The sequence below is a fragment of the Macaca mulatta genome, chromosome 2 (assembly GCF_049350105.2).
Source record: "Macaca mulatta isolate MMU2019108-1 chromosome 2, T2T-MMU8v2.0, whole genome shotgun sequence".
Taxonomy (NCBI): Eukaryota; Metazoa; Chordata; class Mammalia; order Primates; family Cercopithecidae; genus Macaca; species Macaca mulatta.
In genome coordinates this window covers 31,958,403-31,963,757 of record NC_133407.1, presented here as the reverse complement: position 1 = coordinate 31,963,757, position 5,355 = coordinate 31,958,403, and the positions used below count along the sequence as shown (strand labels likewise).

General features: G+C 41.4%; 1 long non-coding RNA gene across 1 annotated transcript; it reads left to right on the top strand.

The window, feature by feature from the left end:
• The first annotated feature begins 489 nt into the window (after positions 1-489).
• On the top strand, positions 490-5,065 carry LOC106997130 (uncharacterized). Its single transcript, XR_013414456.1, has 3 exons — positions 490-666; positions 3,029-3,180; positions 4,011-5,065. It is a non-coding gene; the product is annotated as an uncharacterized LOC106997130 (long non-coding RNA).
• Positions 5,066-5,355: the final 290 nt, after the last annotated feature.

Genomic DNA, 5,355 nt, shown 5'->3' with positions numbered 1-5,355 from the left:
AGACAGCAAGGAGCTTTAAAAAAATTAATGGTATATTAAAATTTTTCTTTTACAAAATGTTAGAAAATAATAAGAACACCAAAAGAAAAGTGCCTGATCAGCCTGTTGTCCAAATGTAAAAGTAGATATAACCAAATTGGAAAGTTTTGGCAGAAAGCTTGTAGAGGAAGGAAGGAAAGATTTACGACTAGTGTTTATCTAGTGTACACGAAGTGCCAGGAAAGCCCCCTGCTGGATAACCTACATATGTTTAACTCATTCCAGCTTCCCAGCAGCCTCAGTAGCCCTTCTTCCCTTCTTTTTTAGGAATGGAACTCCTGGCTTTTAGCTAAACTTGTGGTCTCCCAGAAAAAAGATTTCTTGCAGCTTCCTTGAAGGTTGGGTTTGGCATGTGACTGAATTTGACCAATGGGATGTCAACTGAAGGGTCGTGTACAACTTCCAGGAAGGGAGTGACCTTAAAGGGGATTGTGCCATTCTTTGCCCCTTCCGCCTTCTGGATGAATGAAAGCAGAAGCAGTGGTTGGAGCTAGAGCAGCTATTTAGGACTATGAGACGGAAGAAATTTGGTGACAACAGCAGAACAAAACTACAGAAATCCTGGGTACTTGATGACCACAGAGCCGCCATACAAACTCTGGACTGTAATTTCCAGAGATTGCTTATGTGAGAAAGAAATATACTTCTGTTAGGCTACTGTTACTCTGTGTTTTCTGTCAGTTCTGATACAGGAGGCATTGTCACCCCATTTTACAGACGAAGAGACAAGAGTCTCAAGTTTCCACAGCTGGTGTGCACTTTAGTTCCTCAAGGACAGTAATGCCCCACCCTTGAGGTTGGTTGATTCACTCAACTCCCAAAGCTGATAATGTTGAGGTGCCAAAAAAAGTGTCCCCTTCAGGTTTCACTCACTGGAGCTCTGTCATCTGCCCACAGATATGGAAACATGCCACTAAAGGTTAGCCCCAGAGGGACTTTAAGTCAGCTTTCAAAGAACAACAGATCTGGTTTCATGACTCTGGGAAAATTACCATCCAAGCCTGTTTCTTCTTCTCTAAAATGGAAAGGATAGTAAAAGTACCTGCGACAGAGTTGTTGGGAGGACCGAGCAAGAGGATGCACAGCGCCTGGCCCTGACCAAATGAACAATAAGTGGGAGTTTTTATTATTAGTCCCTGGGCTGGGCTGGAATCAGACCCCCTGGTTATTTCTTTTTCCGTATCTTCCTTTCTTCCATTTTGGAGCTTTTCCCCTCCAGCCCCTGTCCCCAAACAAGATTAAACAAATGTGTCTTTTCTCCTTGCAGACTGTGCTCCCCAGGCCACCCTCAGCTCTGTCCACACAAGTCCCTCCTACGATCAGCTGCACCCTAGGCTCAGCTGGGAAACAAAACATGCCCTGCATGGTTGCCACACTCTAGCCATGGGCCTCAGTTTTCAAGCACCAGGCAGTTTTAGCAAGAAAACTGTTGTTCCTAAAATCAGGACCGCATTTCTTATATTTCCACTGCTGATTCTCAAAAAATGTTGGCACAAACAAACCCAAACCACGAGGCAGCAAAATTAGTCTTCAAAGTCCTCCTGTAAGTTAAACGCCCTCTGAAAGGTACCTGCAGAATCCATATCCAGGTCCCTGTGGGGCTGTCTTCTGGGGGTCTGCTTTGAGCTTTGAGCAGAGGAGGCTCCAGCACAATGCAACCGTCTGGGTGTGATTCTCCAGCCTCGACTGTCTGTCAAATGAATCCTTCTTATCTGGTAATGAATACTGTACAGATTAATGCAGTGGATCCCCATCCATAGACCAGGAGGCTCTTTGGGGGAGACAGAGATGATCTTCAAATCCATCGATAAGCTTATTGTCCATGGACCAATCTCTTCTGTGTCTCCCACAGGGTTCTACCACTATATTTCAAATATATATGTGTGTATATATATGTGTGTGTGTATATATATATAGTCATTGTGATGAATAAAATACTTATTAAAAAGAATTATGTAAGATTAGATAATCAATAGACATGAAATACACCCTACTATCATGCTAGGGTTAACCAACTCCTAGCTTAATGCCATTCAACAAGAACTTCCTAGAAATAGTCCCATAGCTAGTGACTTTCATGGTGGAGCTTCAGACAACAAAAACAAGTCAGGGAATGAATACTTGGAGGCCACCAGAGCATTTGGCCATCTTCAAACCACGTTGAGATGGAAGCTCAGCTTGCGTGCAGTCCAGCTGAGAACTGGACTAAGAACTGAGAAACAGCAACCCAAAGCCTTGTGCCCAGAGAGCACAGCATGACCACCTCCTCCACTACCCTAGTGTGGGAAGGAGTGTCAGGACCCACGTGCGTCAAGCACCCAGTGCTCAGCAATCACAACCACAGGCGGCAGGGAGATGAGGCAGAAAGGGTGAGGGAAGTAGCAGTGAGAATGTGTGTGGGCAGGAAAGCTACTAACCCTCTCGTTTCAGCTACAGTTATCTAACTCCAAGCAACAGAAATCCACTCCGGGCAACCTAAGTCAGAAAGGAAGATAAACTGAAGAACCAGAACTCAGAAAGTGAAGAGGGGAGATTGTGGTAGAAGCTACTTTGAGGGAGAGATGAATACTTTTCAAACATTTTCTATCTGCCTGTTACTCAATCAAGATTGGGTTCTTTGGGAAGAGGGTATGACTGGCCAGGAGAGAGCAGGATACCATGAGTGGTGGCTTCCTGGCATCTGTTCACCAACACGGGGGAAGAAAGCACATCCCTCAAAGAAAGCCAGGATGCTGGCACCAGAAAAAGGGGGAAGGATGCTGAGCATGGAGCGGACAGAGATGTCTATTCTCTCTCTTGTACTGCCTCTTTTCATCTGTAAAATGGGAACAACTGTTGGCTACATTGTGAAAATGTAATGAGATAACACAGAGCACAGTGTGGCTTATGGGAAGTGCCTAATATGAAATAATTTCAAATAATTTTAGCTAAATAATTTTAGCTTACCATCTTAATTTTTGATTCAGTTCTATCTGAATTTTTCCTCCAGAGAATGAAGATACTCTCATTACCTCTGCGAAGAATGCATCCTAGCACGGATCAAAGATCTTGCAAGTCCAACCACACCATTTTACAGTTCTGAACCTCAACTTAGAGAAAGCAGTGGATCTTTATACATTTGACACTTCCCTTCCCTCTAGGGTAATAAAAAATGAGCCTAGTTTTGCATAAGTCCTTTTCTGTAGGCTGGGGCTCTGAAGGAAGTGAACCCCATGGCCAATCCATCTGAAGTCAAGGTTAATAGGGCTATTATACTAAAGATGTGGTATTAGAGATCTCCCTCTCGCACCGCGTTCTTTATGGTGCATGGCCAATTGCCCACTGAGGAAGGTATTGCAACTGGAGCAATTGTATTCCAAAAGCATATCATTTTGTTTTTATTCCCACTGACAAGCACATACTCTTTTCTTTAAACAACAACAAAAAAGTGACTATTGGTCAAAGTTACATTTTGCCCGCACATTTTTCAACTTTTGGGATTGTATATTCCAGGCTGGATATGGGCACTAACCAGGCGCTTCCCGATGGATGGGCTTGGCTGTTTTCTCCATGGTTCCTTGGCTCGAATTTTTGCCAACTTACATATTTTTGCTTAGTTTTGACATCTTCTTTCCATCAAACCAGATGTTTCTGTTTCTTTGCAATGTTAGTTTTTCCCCATCAAAAGCATGAAATTTGACCAATTATTTACTGATAGAGTTATTGAAAGATGAAGCTATGGCAAGTTACAAGTTTCAAAATCCATCTCTGGTGAGTTTGAAATAATTGACTATATGATAATTGACTATATGAAATAATTGACTATGTAGATATCAATTATATGATAGACCTTTCAGGGTTTTTTTAAATGTTAAAAATAAAGTGATAACACTGGCCTTAGCATATTAATGATTTTGGTTTTCATCCTAAGAACAATGGGAAGACATTAATCTTTGGCAGAGGATAAAGTGACCAGATTTGTGTTTCAACAGATCTCTGTAGCTATTGCAAATGGATTGGAGAAGATGAGTGGGAGTGAGAAGAGTGTAACAGAATCAGATAAAAACCTGTCACGTTACTATGAGCAGGAGATGAGGCAGCCTGGACCAAGATGGTGGCAGAGAGAAGAAAATTGTTTGAGAGAATTGATTAAACTAGATGGTTAGCACAGATAGAGTTGAATCAAAAATTAAGATGGTAAGCTAAATAATTTTACACACAAAAAGGCAAAGTTGCATTCATAATTAATCTCTCCTTCAGACTGAATATTACAGCCAAAATATAGCCATTGGCGTTGCAATCACTTCCTTTGGGTTTGTATCCAAGGTCAAGAATGTCAGCATCCAAAGACCCAAATTCTTAATGTTTTTAGTTGATAAAGTTTATTCAAGGTAGACAGCCTGTGTTGAATAACTTAGCCTTCCACAAATTTCAAGAAAAATCCATTCTGCCTCTTCTCCGCCACAGACACACTTTAGTTGAACATTAAGCATATTTATTAAAGAAACATTCTCCTTGTGCATTTTCTCCCAAGATGGATGGTGTTCTTACTCAGAGTTATAAGTGTCAGAATAAAGAATGCCCATGAGGTTGAATTGTATTATGTTATAGTAAAGTGAGATAAACATTCTCAGAAACATGCTTGTGACTTAAAAACAAAACAAAACAAACAAACAAAAAAACAACAAACCACTTTCCATACAGGAATTATACTTCCGGGACAGAAACTTTTCTTTATAATTTTTACAGCTGCACACAGATAAAGTATATGAAAAAGGCACAACACATCAATTATGAAAACATGGCTACACTTTAAGAGAACACAGATTTTTTCCAGATCCATCTTAAATCTCAGGAATTCCAGATCAAGACAGGCATGAATGCTCTTGTTGCTAAAATCACTCTGATTTCCTTCTTGTTAAACACTTTACTCAGCAACATTATAGATTAGCATCAAAAAATTGTTTGTAGGTGAAAAACTGTTTGGAAAAGGACATCTTATTAGCCACGCTATCTATTTACAAGTAAAAGCCGATTCTGGTTCTCCTGAATGAAAAGAAGACTAATTGGAGGATATCTGGGGCTTACTAACTTGATTTTAGGCTAGAGGGGCAGTCCCAGAACCAGGGAGGTCCTGAAAAGGGCCATGTCACAGTAACTACTCGATCCGAGCTTCTCCTCAGTCTGAGATGTACCATGGCCACTGCTTGCCCCATGTGTACAGGATTCGGAGTCTTCAGGGAAAGTTGGGCGCAAATGGTAGAGTCCTTTTCCCTGGCTGTGTTCCCACCTCCTAAAGCCCCACATAATGGAAAATCCCTCAAGAGGAGGCAGTCA